At 44.5% G+C, this 19,809-nt stretch overlaps 1 pseudogene; it reads right to left on the bottom strand.

The window, feature by feature from the left end:
• Positions 1 to 277: 277 nt before the first annotated feature.
• LOC145795696 (TNF receptor-associated factor homolog 1a-like) lies at positions 278 to 17,860 on the bottom strand (annotated as a pseudogene).
• Between the last annotated feature and the right edge of the window lie 1,949 nt (positions 17,861 to 19,809).

Here is a 19,809-nt window from a genome sequence, read left to right as displayed (position 1 = left end):
ATATAAAATATTTTCTGAATTAAAATCTTACCCATAACACCATACAACTGCCACTACCACCACACCCACCATCGTTGCTACCACCACCACCACCACACTTTCTCCACCTCTACCCCGCCATTGCAGCCACCATCCCACCACCACTAATACAACAACTAGTACATTAATTCAAGGACACAACCAAACATAATAAAATGTTTTCTCCAAAAAATATTTTCTGAAAAAAGTATTGAAACCAATGGAGAGCATAAAATGGTAGGGGAAGTAGAAATCAACAAAGCAAACCTAAAAATGTGGTTCAGATTAAATGAAATTTAAAAAGTTATGAGCTTAGGGGTCGGCTTTCCAAACTCAGAACCCTCCAAGACAAAGAAACACCGCAAAGCCACTTTTTGCAACAGCTAAGGCTGGAAACAAAATAACAAAGAAATAAAAAAAAAAGGCAGAATCACTCTTTACAAAATGTTTTTTTACCCAAATGGTTACAACCTCACTCCAAATCTAAACAGCAACAACTTCCCTGAAATGCAATTATTACACCGGATTATAGCCTCAATCGACTAATTCACAGCCAGTCACCGTCAATAGTTTCTTCTCAATGACCACTCGCAGGCCGGAATACAGTATAACCATTATCACTGCACGCCAGGTTTGAATAGTCTGGAATATGATATCTGTAGCCATCACCCCCATCTGTGTTCCTCATGCTAAGATAGGATAGATCAGAACCACCCATCTGCCACTGGTTCGGAATCAATCCATCGATCTGCCCGTTTGCATAAAACCGTTGATTTACTTGGGGAATCATATCCCGTAGCGGATCATAGTGGCTGCCTAACGAGCTGTACCCACGTTGGAACCCATGATCATGATAACTTCGTGTTCGCTCAATATTGCTAGAGCTCGTTGAGGGGGCCATGTCATTCGACATACCAATATTCCTAGGGAAAGTGAACTGCCGATTCAGATGGTGAGGTCCATTGCCAAAATTTTGAAAGTTCATGTTCGCCCTAGCCCCAAGCGCCATTCCATGTTCATCGTCAAGTAGGTCATTGATTATGTCGAGGTGCGGAAACTCATCAGCGAATAAACCTTGGCTCTGACGTCCTGATGATATAGATGCCGGAAACTCAGTCGGGAAGTGATCCTGGGATCGGCTGTGTACGGGCTTGTAGAAATCAAGGCTATGACGGTTATGAATGTCGTCGTGCATCGAGGAACCATAGTGTATGCTTCGGCTTCCGTCCCTTTGAGGGGGTCACTCCATCTATTGTGCAACATATCATGATTCACCATTCCGAATGAAAGGCTTGGTTTAACCAAGTTCGGTTCGATCCTTTCAGAACTGTGGGGTAAAAACACTGGTGCCGACTTCATGTTGGACGGTTGTGGATACGACTGTAACGGGTTTACTGCAGAACTTGGAGACTGAGGTTGAGTGAAACCGGTGGAACTCTCCGAAACAGGAGTTCCCATTATAGCATTTCGATAAGACTGAGGAACGTAATTCTGTGTCGCGGGTGATGGGTCCGGACCCAACCGCCCGGTTGCAGTCACTGAACGCGCTAAAAGTGGGGTGTTTGAACCACGGAAACAACAGGAGTGGGTGGCTTAGGTCCCGGAATAATCGGAGCACGTAAGGGCCGTGACATGGTGGGCACTTGTTGCACTGAGGGCTTTTCGGTTGGTTTTGGAGCGGCATTTTTACGTGTATCAGATTTCAATGCAGGTGTAATATGAGATGAATTTATCGGCGGGGCCACTCTCTCCGCTCGTTGGGAGATGTCTGATGATGGTTTCCGAACCGAAACCGGATCAGCAGCACCGGGGGTCTTTGATTCTGACTTCACCTTAACAGCGCTGTGTTGGAGAAGTTGTTATTTTAATTGGTTTTTTTAGTTTTTGATTATTTTAGGAGATTAAAATCTTTGTATTTAGAAAGATAGTTGGATTTCTTTATAGTAAAATATGATATTTGTGAAAGAAAAAATGAAATGATTATAAATTTAATATGACATTTTGTCTGAATTTATTTTTCTATTTTTTAACCAATTTTGTCTTTTAGTGTTTTTTAAGCAAAAACACTTCCCAAACAACCCCAGCATATGGCTGATTTTTGGAAGAACAGTTAGGAGAGGAAGGCACGGCCGTTGGCTTTTCTTTTGATGGTCCTTCCGTATCGAACTGATCTTTGATGCTCAGCTCTCTTTGCAGAGAAACAACTTCATCCTATTACACAAAAAAACAACAAAGCTTGTCAGCTCTCATGAAAATCCAAACCCAAGGACCAAAAATGAAGTCAATTGAAACAAGGCAGCAAAGCAATGCCTAAATGGAAAAGGAGATGCAATAAAAGAACAAAACCAATACATCACGGTCCATCTAAAAGGAGATGCAATAAAAGAACAAAACCAATACATCACGGTCCATCTAAGAAGCACAGCCACTTTTAAAAAAGTAACATTTCCGACACAACATGATACCCATTGGACACCTCCTAACAATTGTAAGAGACATGTCCAAACTTGTCATACTATTTTTTATAAAATTTTCTACACTGGGATATACTTCAAACATTCAGATAATACATGTATCTAACACTTTGACACACACGAAACACATTATAAGTTTAAATAAATATTGGAATCCAATGGTGAAACAAAACTAATTTACGTTTATACCTATTAGATTTTAAAAATTATTTTAAATTAATATATGACATATAATAAATATATAAAATTATATATTTTACATGTATCACATATCATGTCCTACATTTTCTAAAAATTTCCTTGTTAGCATATCCTTATCATGTCTATATCGTGTCACATGTCTGTGCTTCTTAGCTTTTCATAATTAATTGCAAATTTTACACATATTTGCCTTCTATGCAAATCCCTTTCAGTTTACATATCCTTGTTACTTGAACAAAAGGAATGATAGGAATACCACCTTCTTCACCACATGCTGCTCAAGCTCCTTTATCCGATCCTGCAAGGAGAGTACAACAGCCTCGGACTCAACTTCAGCCTGGCAACTTCCAGATGCACCATTCGGCTGTGCCGCATCTGTTATAGCTTCTGAAGGCTGACTGTGCGCTTCATTGGCCGAACCAGTCGCATCACTAGTTGCCCTGCCTCGCTGGATCCTTCCTCTACAAAATTGAACCAAATATATCAAAATATAAAGTAATCTTGTCAATGTGCCCCTACAACAAAGGAAAGGTAAATTTACCTGCTCGGTGATTTTTGGTTTTTTTGGTTCAGAAAATTCCCTTTGCAAGGCCCATTCATTACTACCGATGGAACCGAGTCTGTGGAACACATTGACGAACTATCATCCACTATAGAAGGGCCATATCGTTCCATCGCTCCATTTTGTACAGCTGAAAGGCCACTTACTTCGCTGCTGCTGGCGGCCTCGGTGGGAGGATGAACTTCCGATTTGTCGGTATCCCAATTGACAGGGCCAGTGTCTCTGTCTTCTGAATCAGGCTAAAGTATCTCGGGAAGACAATCTGCTGAATCAAACACATCAGAAACATCTTCCAGTATATCAGCCTTTTAAAGCACAAGTTTTGCCTCCTCGGTCGTGAAATCTTTCCTTTCATCACCCGGGCTTTCTTGTTGGAGTTTGTCTTGGATTGCTACACCAGGCATGCCATCCCTTCCTTTATCCTTCCCCTTGTGATTATTTCTTTTTTGTTTTCCCTGCAGCATAGAATAAACAAGACAGTGCAACTCAATCCGAAGGAAAGACACAGAGTGCCGTTTTGGGAACTTTCGAAAAAAGTCACGTTTTTTATCCAAGGTCTATAAGAGGAGCTAATTTAGGCCCACTAAATTAATTAGGCCCAATAGTCCAAGGTTGGTAGGTCCGAATTTATCGCAAGTCCAAGATTGGTGGGTTCGGATTTATTGTCATCGAACGGGCCGAATCGCCCTAAGCCTTGAAAGGATTCGAATCCACGAACTTAGAGACTGGGCTCGGACTCGAAAGGGTTCAGATTCACGAATCTAGAGATTCGGAGCACTTGGCTTCGAACGGATTCAGACGCAATCTAGAAGCCGCTTCATGAATGAGTCCCAGAACACTTGCGGGCTTGGAGCTTTCCGGGATCTACGCACCAGAACCATGGGCGTAATGGAGTTCGAACAAAGGACCCGATCCCGAGGACGGTGAGTGGAGATAAATTCACTCCTCGATTAAACTAGCCTATACCCGGGCCGAGGTGGCACGACTCCGGGGGGTCCATGAGACTCGGCAATATTTAGCGGCAGGACGTCCTCTGGGACTACCCCTGACCCTTTGGGATGATTGGAGACCATTGGTTAGGTGTGTGGCTAAGAAGAAGGGTTCGCCGAGGGGTTGATCTCCTTTTCGAGGTTTCTCTCATCCTCGGACAAGGTGGTTAGAGAGAATATTCCCTATGTGCCTTGCACGTGGGCTCCATCCTACATCATGAGGTGCGTATAAATAGCACCCACCCATAGCTTTACAAGGGACGGATTTTGGAGATTTAACTCTTGGGAAAAAACTAATTTCCCTTCTCCATTATCAACCTTGAGAGTGAAAGTAAGAGATCCATGGGAGAGCCTTGCCATTATTCTCTCTCTAGCCACTTTACCTTCTTCTTCACCCTATCCCTTATCTCCATCATCTCCTTTACTCTTGTGTTTTTAAGTTGAGACTATTGAAGAATCTAAGCCTCTCATCATCTTCTAGAGAATTCGAAGTTGTTCTTCAAGGATCTTCGAAGATCTTCAAATTTTCCAACTACTTTCTTGAACTCTCTCATACATTTGGCGACTCTGCTGGGGAGGCGGATTGGTTAATGGTCTCAACAAGATCTGGAATCCACACAACTCCAACAAGGATGGAGGGAGAAGATGAAGTTCACCAACAAGGATCCTCTAATGGTGGTGATGACAGGACTATGGCTCCAGATCAACCACTTTTGCTTGAAGTCATTCAAGGACTTCAAAATACTCAGCGGGAGATTCTCACCACTCTTCAGAATCTCACTCACACCATGTTGGTGATGAGTTCTAATTTTGCACTGCCGCCAAACGGAAATCAAACTGGTGGTGGAGCTATTCCCGTTAAAGTGCAAAATCAAATCCAATGAGAAGTAGGCCCCAGTCAGCCTTTGGCTCATGGCAACACAGCGGCAGTAACACATGCTCAAACCACAATGGGCGGCAGCAGTTTGCCCATGACCGGGCTCCATGGCGTGCCAAGCCAAGATCCAATGGTGACTAGGGGAGGTTTTGGTGTAATGAATGGAGCTTCGGTGACTATTGGTGTCCAGGAAAACATGAAGGGCATGATGGCGCAAAAGGGAGCTCTGCCCGTACCTAATCTTGTTACGTCACTAGTAAATGTTACCCAAGCACCAAGCGGGCCTCCTTTGGTGCCGACAACAAATTTGCAAGCACAACCCGATATAGCGGCGCCATGCGGTGGACTTTACGAGCCTCAATTCAATATCCCATCACCAACTGGCTTGTCTATAGGCGCTGATGGCCAGTATCATCAAATGTCCTCACCAATGATGAATTCGCAGCACCAGAATGGCCAAGTCGCCCCTAACTCAGTCTTCGGGTCCATAAGCCAAGTTTCGGGAATACCACCATCAAACTCTCTCCCTCAACAGTTTCTCACTCTCGCCGATGTACAAGCCATGTTCGATCTCGAACAGGGCAAGAGGACTTTACCCTCTTTGCCTGATCCGGATGTCAAGCCGCCTTACTCCATTGAGATGCTGAGCTATCCATACCCTGAGGGGTATATAGTGCCGAAGTTCATCAAGTTCGATGGCAAACAAGGAAATGCTCGAGAACATGTTGTGCGATTCATCGAGACTCTGGGTATTCATGGTTCAAACCACGTCCTCTGGCTAAGAGAATTCTCTAAGTCCCTCACCGACCGAGGATATAGTAGGTATGTTAATTTGGCCCCAAACTCTGTCCGAAGTTGGGAGGAAATGGTTAACAAATTTCACTCTAAGTTCTTTCAAGTGGCGGAGAAGGTGACCACACTTACATTGTGTAAAGAAAAACAGCAGGAAAGTGAAGACATCCTTGACTACGTTAAAAGGTTTCAGGACAAGGCCGTGGATTGCCATGATGCAGTACAAGGTGGCATTGAGCAGGTACAAAATGTTTCTAGTTAATCACAAGCTACCCACCTTCTCGGCATTAATAGAAGCAGCTCGGAACATTAGCATTCCTGAAGCTTAGGAGTCCAGATTTAAGGCCAGTTACAAGACTAGCTTCAAATCGTCTCGTGGACCTATTGTTGTTGCTGCCTCTGCACCAGATACCCAAAAGTCACAAGGAGGAGGTCATAGAGGCCAGAAGAGAAAGCAATATAATGGTGAAAAGGGAAATGTTTCTTATCCATGTGGAATCGAGGAAGTAAAAGCTCTAGTTAAGGAATTGGTGGCCGATGGAGAGCTAAAATTGCCTTATGTCGAAGAAATACCATCAAAAAAAGACCGTGAGAGCCCTGAATTTTGTGTCTACCATCGTACATTGAAACATCCGACAGAGAAGTGTTGGACTCTCAGGAAAATCTTCAGAGATAAAGTCGAGGCAGACGAATTGAGGTTCAAAAAGCAAGGGACTCAAGATATCCGAGAACAACCATATCCTCAGCACCAAGACAAGGGCAAGAATGTCGCTATGAGAGCTTATGAAGTCCCGATGATTGAGGCTATCGCCAATCACTCATGTCGACGATTCCTTTGATCCAGAAGGAGGAGAAGGGTACTACGAAAGAGGAGGACACCATGTTTATGTGGCATCTTATTTTGAGGAGACCGAGGAGATGGTTAACTATGAGCCTCCAAGAGTGGAAAAAGATCTGGATCACTATGCCAAAACCTTGCAAGACTGTGTAAAGTTCAAGCAATTCTTCGACCAGCTTGGACTTTCCAGGGAGGCAAGAACAAAAATCACCAAGTCTATCATCAATATAGCTGAGGCACACCATGAGGAATGCATGTCGACCGAGAGATCTATTCCGAGAAAGGCAAAAGAGTAATCTAGTGCCATTACTTTCCCCGAGACTGATCGGAAGTATCCCTATTCTCACAATCGCCCGCTTTACGTCACTGCTTTTATTAACGGGGTTGAGTTCAAAAGGGCATTTCTGGACAGCGGAGCCTCTATCAACATTATGACTCGCGCTACTCTAGAAAAGGCCAGAATCCCTGAAGAGCGCATTGTGAAACAGCCGATAGTCATCACTGGCTTTGGTGGAGAAAGGAGAGTTACTATAGAATGTGTAACAATTGATTTAGCCGTCGGAGAGATTCACTCGGCCACCAAGCTCCATATTATCGACCCCGAGGCAAATTATCACATCATTCTAGGGAGGACCTGGATGCATAGATATGGGGCAGTACCATCAAGTTATCATCAATGTGTTAAGGCAAAATGGGGAAAGAAGACGGTGACAATTCAAGCTGCAGAAAGGCCTTTTGAGATCCATGAAGCTCATTATTCTGATGCAATTTACTTCACCAAACTGGCTGTCGAAGAAATTCCCACCACTTCTAAGCATCGGGGGGTAAAAATTCCTCGTTGGGAGGATATCAAAGATGACAAGGAGCCAAAGGCAGAATCAAGTAAACGGGCAATGTCTCGACCAGAAAGTCCGCCTATTCCTTGGAAGGTAATGAAAGTCTAAGAAAGGGGCAAGATGGTGTATTATTTGTGAAGGTGCGTGTAGACGACCCCGAACGTCCCGGGAGGATGAGTCCCGTTCTGTTCATTTGGGCTCACTATAAGTTCGGACTCTCAAATTGTCACGGTTCTCAATCTGAACCAAAGAGTCCAAATCCGGCAAATCGTTTTGAGAAAACAGATTTTGAAAGAAGTGCCAAACATGGACTGCTTTGCCAGATACAGAGTCGCCACCTAAATGTTTTATTTTGGGGAAATTTAGGAAACCTTGACTCGTTTGCCTAAGGCCACGTGTCTGTCACCACCAAAGTTGTCTCGGCTCGGGAACTTGGGTACGATTGGGGAAGGTCACTTCGTGAGCACCCCCACTCGCCCGATCAAAGATCGGCCTCTACTAACCATGATATCTAGTTTTGAAAACTTTATGCGTTCTTATTCCGGTTATTAGCCTAGATTTATTATGTGATGCGCACAACATACAAGTATAGACTGAATCGTCTGAATTGGAACAAAACATTTCATTTTTATTTTTGAAAGTGGTTTGATGGTGCTACCCGTAAGTAGGCTAAGACGTGGATTTGCCACCCTTGGGTGGGCTTAGAAAAACATGATTTTGCCACTTATCTAGTGGGCTTAAAACTCACAATCAATGCATTTATTCCAATTCAAATAATTCAACCTTCACCCACAGGCATTCAAGCAGTTATATCATATAAGTATATAGCCTCATGGTAAGCATGCTATCATGGTAGTCACTCACACGCATGCAAGGATGCTAAAGCATAAAACTTACCGAGTACTCCAAGCCAAAACAGAAGCTAATTAGAAATCCATGCATGATCCTAACTATACATAAATGCCTAATGCAACACATGCAAAAATGCAACTATAGAAGGCTCGGCTATTCTAAAGATGGCATGCGAAATGCCACAACTAACAAACTTGGAATTGAAATATAATGCAGTTAGTATGATGCGCCGAGCCCGGTGCATGCAAAACAGATGAATGAATGCAAACATGCTATCATACTATATGCTAATTGAAACATGCCCTAATCTAACCATCATAAGCGGGTAAATAAAAGGGAGAAAGACGGGGGGTTGGAAGACATACATCACACACACGCACACTTATTACAACATTGCCCTCGCGCAGAGGGTCCGAATAAATAATACAGTCCCAAATGAATAAATAATACAGTCCCGAATAAATACAGAATCCTAATTAATTAACAAATTAATCTAGGAAAGCAGTAAATTGGCACGCAAATCCATAGACCGCCTCAGCTCTGTTCCAAATGATGAATGATGCATGCTCGGGTTGCCTTGTGCGGAGAATCCCTTGCGATGCCCCGGTTTGCCTCTGTTTGCAATTATTCTTGGGATGCGTGCCAGGCTCTGGAAGGTTGCTGGTTTCTGATTTGCTGCAACAGAGAGCAACGAAGGGGCATGGCAAAGTATTTTCACATATGTATGCATGACTACTCTTCAGGGAGTGTAGTCCTCGATCCTCGTGCTACCAATCACGCATCTTGATGCATGATGGCCGAGAAGTCGAATTGCATGACTCAATATGAAATGAATGCACATATGGACACAACAAGGCCTAGACTCCATCATGGATAATCCGGAGTGTCGGCGACCGAGAATTGAGACACGTTCCGTCACTCGGAGTACGAAACGTCCCTCGTTTCCCGTGCTTGGGCTAACTCCTATCCCAAGCACAATGCAATATGCATGACATGCATGAATGCAATCCTAACATGCAACCTAGCATACGCAATGCTATGAAATGGCACACACAATGCACGATGCAACAAGGCATACACAATGCTCTAACATACAACCTTGCATACGCAATTCTATGAAATGAAATGGCATACACAATGCATAATGGGCTTACACTAACATGAGTGGACCTCAGCCACACTCACATCAGTAGCCATAAGATGAAGATGAGATGACGAAAATGCGTGCACACATGCACGCAAACCGAGGACCGAACCTAAGGCATTAAATGCCACTCTACCAAAACATGGCAAGGATGAAGCATGACATTCAAACATGTAAATTCCAGCACTAAAATATGATGCTAAACAGCCCCGAAACATGGAAAAATGGCACCCGATGCACGAGATGAAACCCGAAACTCGAAACTAGGCACATGGAATGACTTATGGCTATACAAAGCATGCATTATTTGATCATGAAGCATGAAGACAGAGCCAAGGCAGTCCCAAAACATGAACATTTCCAGTTCAAAGCATGGCCAAAAGATGCTAGCATGGTGGATAAAATAGCATGCAATCTTGACTAGCAATCATGGTTTACATGGCAAGTATATGAAGCAAATGTAATCTCACCAAACCAGCAAAAATCAGTGAATGAATCATGTGAAAATAAGCCCAAATAACCACTGATATACAACCATAGTATGCAAAAATAATGAGTTACTTTGGAGGGCCATGCAAGGAGTTATTAAGCACATGCAAGGTAGACATTTAGCATGGCATAAAAAACTATGAAAATCAAATATGGTAGTCCTAAAACTCACCAAATTGACCCTGGAAAGTGACTTCGAAGCATGCAAGGTAGGGTCTCTTTGGAAGGCCAAAAGGGCCACCAAACAAGAGAAGGAGAGAGGGGGTCACCCCCCTCTAATCTTGTCTCTCAAAACAGTGTTCCAGCCACTGAAAATCCACTGGATTTCAGTGGCTAGAAGGCCAAACAAAGCATGCAATTGGGGCTTAGGTGTAAGGCTCAAAACAAGGGACAATCAAGCATACAAGGAAGCATGTGACCTCAAATAAAATAACGCCCTTAATAAAACATTAAGATTATGTCAAAACAAGCCTTTTTCCAGCTTATAACAAGTCTCAAAAATGAACATAAATAGGGCTAATCTATCATGCAAAAATGGCCCTAAAAGAGAGAATAGGGACAAGGGATAGCAGCTGGCCCCAAACAGTGAAGAGCCCTTCAACAAAGTTGAATAGGGGCTCAAAATGAAGCACTTTACAGTTTACATCAAGTCTCGAAAATGAACAAAAGTGAGGCTAAAACAACATGCAAGAAAAAGGCCTAAGAGAGGGATAAAGAGACAAGTGGTAGCAGCTGGCCTCAAACAGAGGAGAGCCCTTCAACAAAGTTGAAGAGGAGCTCAAAAAAAGACATTTTACAGTTTATAACCAAATCCAAAACAGCCCACAAATAAGACTAAAATACCATGCAAAAATAGGCCTAAAAGAGAGATTAAACACAAAGGGTAAGGAGAAGACCTCAAACATCAAAAAGTCCTTCATCAAACATGAAGAGGAGCTCAAAATATGAATATTTACAGTTCGGGTCGGAGCCCAAAAATGCTTTCAAGTATGGATTATAAATGAAGCAAAAGAATGCAAGTTCATGAAGAGGAGCTCAAAATATGAATATTTACAGTTCGGGTCGGAGCCCAAAAATGCTTTCAAGTATGGATTATAAATGAAGCAAAAGAATGCAAGTTTAAGGGAAATGTGTGTTTACCCTTGAAAAGCAGTGAACCAATAGCTTTTGGACCAAATTTTTGAGCTTCCAACCTCTGCAAATGGCCTCCAAGTTACTGGAATAGAGTGTGGAGGCGTGGTGCTATGGGTTGCAGTGCAAATGGTGCAAGACTCTTAGGGTTTGGAGGGTTGAAGGAGAGAGAGATGGAGGATTGTATGTAATGGCTCTAAACAATTTTTTGTAACCCTTAGAAATGAAGTAGGGTGCTGGTTTTATAGAGGGAGAGAGGTTAAGGAAAGGGGGGGGAAACAAATTCAAATTTCCCCCCCAAAAGGCAGCCCCTCGAATACAGAATCTGGGGGAAAACAGCTGGCACAGCCAAAATACATTTGGAGAGAGGATCATGGCTGGCCAGGTTCAAAAGGTTCAAGTGGCCGGCCGGCCAGGGATCAAAAGGGTCAATCAAAATTGCTGGCAGGCCACCCCAAAAAGGTGGCCTCCCATGTGTGCACAACACAAATATGTGGTCAAAACCCAGAAAATATGAACCAGAAGAGAGAAAAGCCAACTTTTTAGAGGGATTCAAAAGGGTCAGAGATAATTACTGGCTGGCCTATTCATATTGGTGGCCTCCCAGGTGTGTACAACACAAATATGGGGTTTAGGGCTAAAGAAAGTGGCCCGGGAGTGGTTAACATTAGCTCTCTAGTGAGGAAAACGGGCGACGGAGAGCGATAAAGAAATAAAACTGGCTTTTCAGAAAAATTGCTGGCCTCCCACCTTCCTACAAGCTTTCTAACAATAAAAATAGGGTCTCCACCAAAAATGAACCAAAACGGATGAAAAACGGAGGTTTGGGGACCGAAACGCGCAGCCTGGGGCCCCGAAAATGGGCTGTTAAGCACCGGAGGTGGCATTCGACCACGAAGTTGGTCTCTCGGGCCACAGTGTTGCTCAAAAGGGAGGAAATAAGGTGTGTGCCAAAAACTGGAGCAAACGGAGGTGGTTAAGCGGTCCCGAACAGAGGCACACGGCCGACGGCTCCGAAAACCGAAAACTGGCCTACGGCCACGAAACGTAGCCTACGGCCACTGAGAGATGGTCTACGAGACCTCTCCCTCCCATCGGGAAGAGAAAACGGAGAAAACGGGACCTGGTTCGTAAACCGAGGAAAAACACGAAAGAGCCCGAAAGTCCGGAGGCAAGGCTCGCAGCCGAGACTCCGCAATCTCAGAATGAGCACAATATGCAATATCACCGAGCGCTCAATCAGTGACGTCTGAGTCTTAAGGTCGGTCAAAAATGGGGTGTCTACAGTGCGGGGAGTCGGTTTCTTCGACCACTGACTCCGAGTCAAAAGAAAAGTCTCCCGACAATGACATAGTAATAAAGCCTGAAGTGGCTCCAGAATGCATGCAAGATGGGCCGAAGCCTCAGCCCGAACAACTTATTGAAATAGATCTGGGTGATGGACAAGATGCACCAAGGCCGATATTCATAAGTTCGAGCCTTAGCCCAGAAAATTGGGAACAGTTGTTAAAGTTGATAAGCCGGTATTCAGATGTGTTCGCTTGGTCATATAAGGAAATACCCGGACTAGATCCTGACCTAGTCTCCCATTATCTTGATGTGTTCCCAAACTCCAAGCCAATCAAGCAAACTGCTCGAAAATATCATCCGGATCTCGAAGAGAAGATTAAGGAGGAGATTGAAAAACTTCAACAAACAGGTTTCATCCGGCCAATACAGTACCCCACATGGGTGGCAAACATAGTGCCAGTAAAGAAGAAGAATGGTCAAATCAGAGTTTGTGTAGACTTTCGAGATTTGAACAAATCTTGCCCGAAAGATGAATTCCCTCTACCACAAATCGACACCCTCGTGGATGCCACCTCGGGACACCAGATGTTCTCATTCATGGATGGATTCAGCGGATACAATCAGATTAAGATGGCTGAAGAGGATGCAGAAAAGACTGCCTTTAGAACACCTCTTGGAAACTTCTTCTATACAGTCATGCCTTTCGGACTCAAGAATGCCGGAGCAACTTACCAAAGGGCTATGACTGCAATCTTTCATGACATGATCCATCATAAGGTGGAAGATTATGTTGATGATCTAGTGGTGAAATCCAAGAAAGAAGAGGACCATCTCCGAGACCTTGAGAAGGTATTCAAGAGGTGCCAGAAATTCAAAATGAGGATGAATCCTCTCAAATGTGTTTTCAGGGTGACGACCGGGAAGTTCCTCGGGTTTCTTGTACATAGGCATGGTATCGAGGCAGATGAAGACAAGGTCAAATCTATCAGAGCAATGCCTCCCCCGCATTCTCAGAAGGAGTTAAAGAAGTTCCTCGGGAAGGTGTCTTATATTTGGAGGTTTATTCCAGCACTTGCAGAGATCTCTGCCCCTTTCGGCTCATTGTTAAAAGGAGATGCCAAGTTCGAGTGGAACCAAGAGCACCAAAAGGCCTTCGAGAGAATCAAGGCGGCCTTGACCTCGCCTCAGACCATGATAGCCCCACAGCCCGGGGTACCTTTAATGTTGTACCTAACCTCAACCCCCAAGTCCATAGGGGCATTATTGGTCCAAGATGTAGACGGAGCAGAACGCTCGGTGTATTACATCAACCGGAAGATTCGAGGAGCAGAAGTCCGATATACTCCGATAGAGAGACATTGCTTAGCTTTGGTATTCACCGCCCAAAAGCTCAGACATTACTTCTTAGCACAGCAAATTCAGATTGTTACTAAAAGTGATCCAATCCGATACCTCCTCAGCAAGCCTGCTTTAACCGGGAAGGTGGCAAGATGGTTATTAGCACTGGGTGAATTCGAGATCACATGTGTAGCTCCCAAGGCAATCAAAAGCCAAGCCTTAGTTGATCTCCTTGCTCAATTTCCAAGTGCTGACTATGAACTAGTGAATGAAGAATTAAGAATGAGAGGTGCATGCAGCTATGGCTTCCGAGGAAAGCTTTTGGACAATGAGCTTTGACGGAGCAGCAGCCGGAGGGAAAGGAGGAACCGGGATAGTCCTTACAAGCAAAAGTGAGGAAAAGTTATATTTGTCTTATAAACTAGATTTCCATTGTTCGAATAATGAAGCCGAGTATGAGGCTCTTATTTTAGGCTTGATAACAGCTGAGAAGCACAATATCAAGAAGATTCGAATTCGGGGGGACTCAAAGCTGATAGTGAAGCAAGTTTCAGGACAGTTCGTCTTAAAGGAGACTGCCTTGGCTACATATCGAACAACAGTCCAAAGGCTTCTTGACAAATTTCAGAAGGTCGAAATAGAGCATGTGCCTCGCTCCGACAATAAGTTTTCAGATGCCCTCGCAACATTAAGGGCAAGAGTTGATATCCCAGAGGAGGAGGCGACAATTATTATCAAGAAGAGAACAGAGTCTTCAATAATACCCGAAGACAAAGACCTTCCGGAGGACTAGAGAGGAGAAGTCCTCGAACAACTCAGAAGCAAAGTTGGAAAACTGACTATGGCCAAGCTTGCCCAATTCATAATTATTCAAGGTGAACTTTACTTCCGAGGAGGTACCGGATTCCTAGCTCGGTGTGTTGGCCAACAAAAAGCAAGCTTCCGATTACAATAGATCCATGAAAAGTCTTACGGGGATAGGGATATCAGTCTGTACAGAAGGACCCAAAGAGAAGGTTATTATTGGCCCGAGATGGAGAAGGCCTCGAATCAACTACAGAAAGAATGCCCCAAGTGTCAGTCATACATTCGGGAGGATGAGAGTTGCTTTGAAATTGATGCCCCTGACTGGAGACAAGTCTACATTGACTATCTCAGAGAGGGAACACTACCTGAGAGCCCGAGGGACATTGCACACCTCAAGAGGAGAGCGAGGCGGTACTTTCTTGATCTGGACAAGCTTTACAGAAGAAGTATTGAGGGCACTCCCCTGAGGTGTCTCTCCAAGGAGGAGTTAGATCTAGTCCTCGGAAGAGCCCACGAGATTGAACATTAAGGAGGGGCTCAGCTATTCGAGCAACTTATACACCTTGGGTATTACTGGCCGACCATGGAGTCAGATGCGTCCTATCACGTGAAGAAGTGCCAGACTTATCAGAAACATGGAAATTTGATCCATGCTCCAGTTGTAGACCTGCATAGTATCCGAACGCCATTGCCGTTCCATACCTGGGCTTTTGATCTGATAGGGCCCATCTCCACACCTTCTAAGGGGTACAAATGGATTCTCACAGCTACAGAATTAAGCACAAAGTGGGTCGAAGCAATCCCTCTAAAGAAAGCTACGGGTCCCGCAATCTCGATCTTCATCAGGAAAATATCATTTGCCGGTTCGGAGTGCCAAACACCATCTTCTCGGACAACGGAACACCCTTCATAAACAAATATGTGAAGACTCCTAGAGACTTACCAAGTGAAGCATCACAAATTCACACCCTACTATCTAAAAGGGAATGGGCAAATGGAGACCGCAAACAAGACACTAATAAGGATTCTGAGCAAGATGATAGATGAGTTTGGGGGGACTTGGTCCGAACAGTTGATAGTAGCCCTATGGGCGTATCGCACTTCAAAGAGAAAGCCAACTCAAGCAACTCCTTACTCCTTTGTGTATGGGTCCGAGGCAGTGTTACCTATAGAGTTGGAAACACCATTTGCTCAAATGGCTCTCGCCTCGAGGATGGTACTGGAGCCTTGAACCACCAGATTGGAAGCATTAGAGGAAAAGCATGACAGAGCTGCAAAAGTCACGGAAAGGTATCATGAGTCCATCGCCCGAGCCTATAATCAGACTGTGGTGCCAAGAAAGTTCGAAGAAGGTGATCTAGTATGGAAGATTGTGGACCCAATCATGTGAGGACAACCCTTACCCAAGTTTTCACCAAAATGGGAAGGGTCCTACAGGGTGGTTCAGGCAAGCTCAAACGGGTACAACAAGCTTGTAAGGGTTGAAGATGGCTTCCGAACTGGCCCACTCAATGCAAAGTTTATCAAGCATTACTACCCATAGTTAGACTCATATATGTTGAAATTCATTTTCATTTTCTTACTTTGTCTAAAGTTGTATTTCCCTTATGTTATGAAGAAGCTGGTTTTCTTTATAAAGTATGTTTATCCCATCACCTGCAGTGAATATATTATATTTTTGTCAAGAAAGTTAAAAAATTAATGAGAATATTTCAGTTTTTATAAACATGTGTATGTGATTGTTCTTTCTATTGTATCATTCGAAATAAATTTTTTATCAAGTAGAATGAGAAAACAATGCAAAAATATCCAAACAGCAAAGATTTTGTCATTTCATTGCATTGTCCTAGATAAAACATTTCTATCGAAAGGGGCAAGAAAGTAATGATAAAAAAAAAAAAAACTTAATCTCTCCTAAAAACTCCCTCGAAGAAGCTGCCCGTCACATCTACATTCGGAGGAAAAACAGCAGAGTGTGCCTCTAAAGTCTCCAAGGCCCGAGCATAGCCTGACTCAAGTTCACGAAGAGTTGCCTTTGTCTCATCTATAGAGGTCCGATAAGAGGCAAGCACAGACAAAATTTCCTCCCGATGACTGGCGTTCGAAGCTATATCCAGGCGCTTCCGAAGCCATGATAAATTCACTTGGTGACGCTCCATGTCAGAGATCCCCTGATACACTGTCTCGACTACTTTCCCATTAAGGTCACACAGTCGTTGCCTATCCAAGCTATATAAGATAGTGGCAAAAGACTCGAGAAGAACAGTCTGAATGAGTAGACATTGGCAAGCAAATGAAGCAAAGGTCTCTGGGTAACTCGAATGCACAAGCTGTAGAACTGAAGCAAACTTAGGAGCTACCCAATAATGGAGAAATGATACTTTGCTAGAAGCCGAAGGAGGAATTGGGGCCGGAAAGCTACTAGCCTCCGGAATCTCTCGAATATCTATCGAGTTAGATGAACCACCCGGAGGGGTAACTTCCAGTAGAGGTCCCGAGCCCGAGAATGCAGAGCGATAAGGGAAAAGACCAAAAGCATCATTATCAAAGTGGAAATCGCTGAGATTCAGATCCAAAACATTCGAAGGAACTGGCGATGAAGAACCTCTAGCAGTCGTCTCAAAGGCAGCTGTCTCCCCTTGAGAAGGAGAACCACGAGGAGTCACAAAGAGAGTCAGAGCGGAGTCCGAGGCAGGTGAAGGCAGGACCCTGGTGGCAGCTAGCACTAAAAAAAAGATAAGGAAGTCTTATTAGGGGCGGGGAACAGTAAAGCCATTTGAGTAAAGATTTCTCACAGATGGAAGTACATGACAAACTTCAGAAAGAAAGATTACCATAAGGAGAATCATTATGCAAAGCCGGAGCAACTGAAGGGCTCCTAGCATCAACAAAGTCACTTGGCCGTACAGAGGGCACTTGATCGATCTCAATATCTAATGAAGCCTGAACAATAGCAGTCATCCCTAAAGAAGGAAGGAGGGCCGGAGGATGAAAATCACCATAAGTGCCAGAGCGAGTCTCAGAGATTTCTAATACATCCACCTCCACACCATGCAAAGAGGCGCACCTCATCTCTACATTGCTCCTAGAAGCATGGCCTGCAGCATCAATTTTTGTGGCATCAGTCCCTTGAGCAATCTTAACATCAGAATGGTGAGCCTCGATAACCTCGTCACCAAGATAGCGCTCCTCCTCAGTTACGACAGGACGGTGACGACGCATGCGCGGGATAAGGTCACAAAAATGATCGGAGGACTCAGCCTCATCATCATCATCATCATCTATAATCGCTATACGAGGGGTGCGCATCTTCACAAGTCTTGCAGACAAAGGGAGGGTGTCGTCCAAGTCTGAATCCGGCCTGGTGGAGGAAGCATGGCCAGTAGCCACGGTACTGAGAACGTCAGCAACCACAGGGTCCTACACAACAGGGGAAAATAAAAAGTGTTCATTTAAGAAAGTCTAGTCGCAAGAAGGAAAGTAACTTCAAATAAAAAAAAAATAAAAAAATTCGGGTACCTCATGAAGCCTTTTAGAAAGGCGAGGAGCGGAAGGACTGGCATCAGAAGCCCTCTTGTGAGCCATCTTCTTAAGGCGGGTTGTCCGAGGACCAGAGGCCTTATTCAAAAGGACTAGCTCTGGAGAAGTAATTGCCAAGCTAGAAGCTGACGCCCGAGCCGAAGGGTTAGTTGGAGCAGATGAAATGAAGAAACTCTCGTACATGTGATCAGATTTCCAGCTCTCGGGCAATTGAAGAGAAGAGTCCTTCTTATAAATCGGCGGAGGCAAACATATGGTCAGTCTGCTCTGGACAAATTCAATAAATGCATTGATATTCTTCGCCAATATCGCCTAAAAGAGGGGGTGAAACCCCCTACTCGGCTCAAGCCTGGCATCGTCAAAGAGCCGGATATAGAAAGCATGGTGTGTACAAGTCCGCGACTGAAGCGCCCGTAGCTCTCCAAAAATGATAATAAAGGAGGTGCTGGCCCCGAGGCACATTGGTCAAACCCGAATTGACATGCTACACGGTCAGGTCTATAAACGACACTATCAATGCCTTCCTCATGCCATATCGGTAATGAACTCGGATGGGTCATTATCAGCATATCAACAAAGTGTGCAGGGATGTTCTTCGGCAAAGAAAAGGACACCGAGCGGGAGGAACCATGATAGATAAGTGGTGTTGCCACACCCACCGGTGGGCATACATACGGCCGTGCCACAAAGCGCCGGGGATCATCCACTAGAGTATTCAAGGATAAGGTGGAAATGGTACGTGACCAACGTGTAATCAACGGCTGGCAAGACTTCGCTTTCTCAAATGTCCGAGACCCGTTAGTACCGAGCACGGGGATACTTTCTTTATCTACTATCTCCCGAAGAACCTTTGCCTCGAATACAATCGGAGTGGGGGCAAACTTTGGAAACCTCTCAAAGAAGAAACAAAACAGGAGTTGGCTGTAAATGAAGGAGACAGGCTCATATCGACCCACGGAACGAACCATGTCTCGATGTAGTAGATCCAGCCGGTAATAAAGATTCCAAAGAAATAGCAGAGCCAAAGGAATCCGATTCCCTCTGAAGAGCCTAACTGCCAAGGGGAAGACAAAAGGATTGAGAGAATCCGGAGGTGTGCTCGGAAGAATGAAGAATGAAAGGAAGCAAGCCAGAAATCCCAAGAAATAAAGCCTAGAGCCATACATCGGGCCAGCCTCATACTCCCGAGAATCGGGGCCAGCATCTCTAGCCAAGGGCTGAAGATCCTTGAAGAAGTGGCGGATCCATGCTATATAGGATGCAGGGTCCGTCCTTACTCGACTGGTCCTCCTCGCTGAACCATCAAATACAGAACTCCATCGGCCACAAGCTTGAAGATTTAGCTTCAGAGATTGGATCAAAGAATCATCTTCGGAGGGTGTCTGCTCAGGGTCGAAGGCATCAGGGCCGGTCAGTTCCAAACGCAGCAACATGAACACATCCTCGAGGATGGGCCCCATCTCGTGCTGGCCAAGTATAAAGGTGTGTGTCTCGGTGCTCCACCGAAGAGCCATGGCTTCAAGGCTGGCATTGTTGCGACGGATGGATAGAGATCGAGATATTTTCACCAGGATCAATAGCCGGGCCTCCTGAAACCGCTGATAGAGGCTCCTATCCGAGAGGACATCATC

The sequence above is a fragment of the Camellia sinensis genome, chromosome 7 (assembly GCF_055761805.1).
Source record: "Camellia sinensis isolate YWXY chromosome 7, ASM5576180v1, whole genome shotgun sequence".
Classification (NCBI taxonomy): domain Eukaryota; kingdom Viridiplantae; phylum Streptophyta; class Magnoliopsida; order Ericales; family Theaceae; genus Camellia; species Camellia sinensis.
This window is presented reverse-complemented; position numbering and strand designations above follow the sequence as displayed.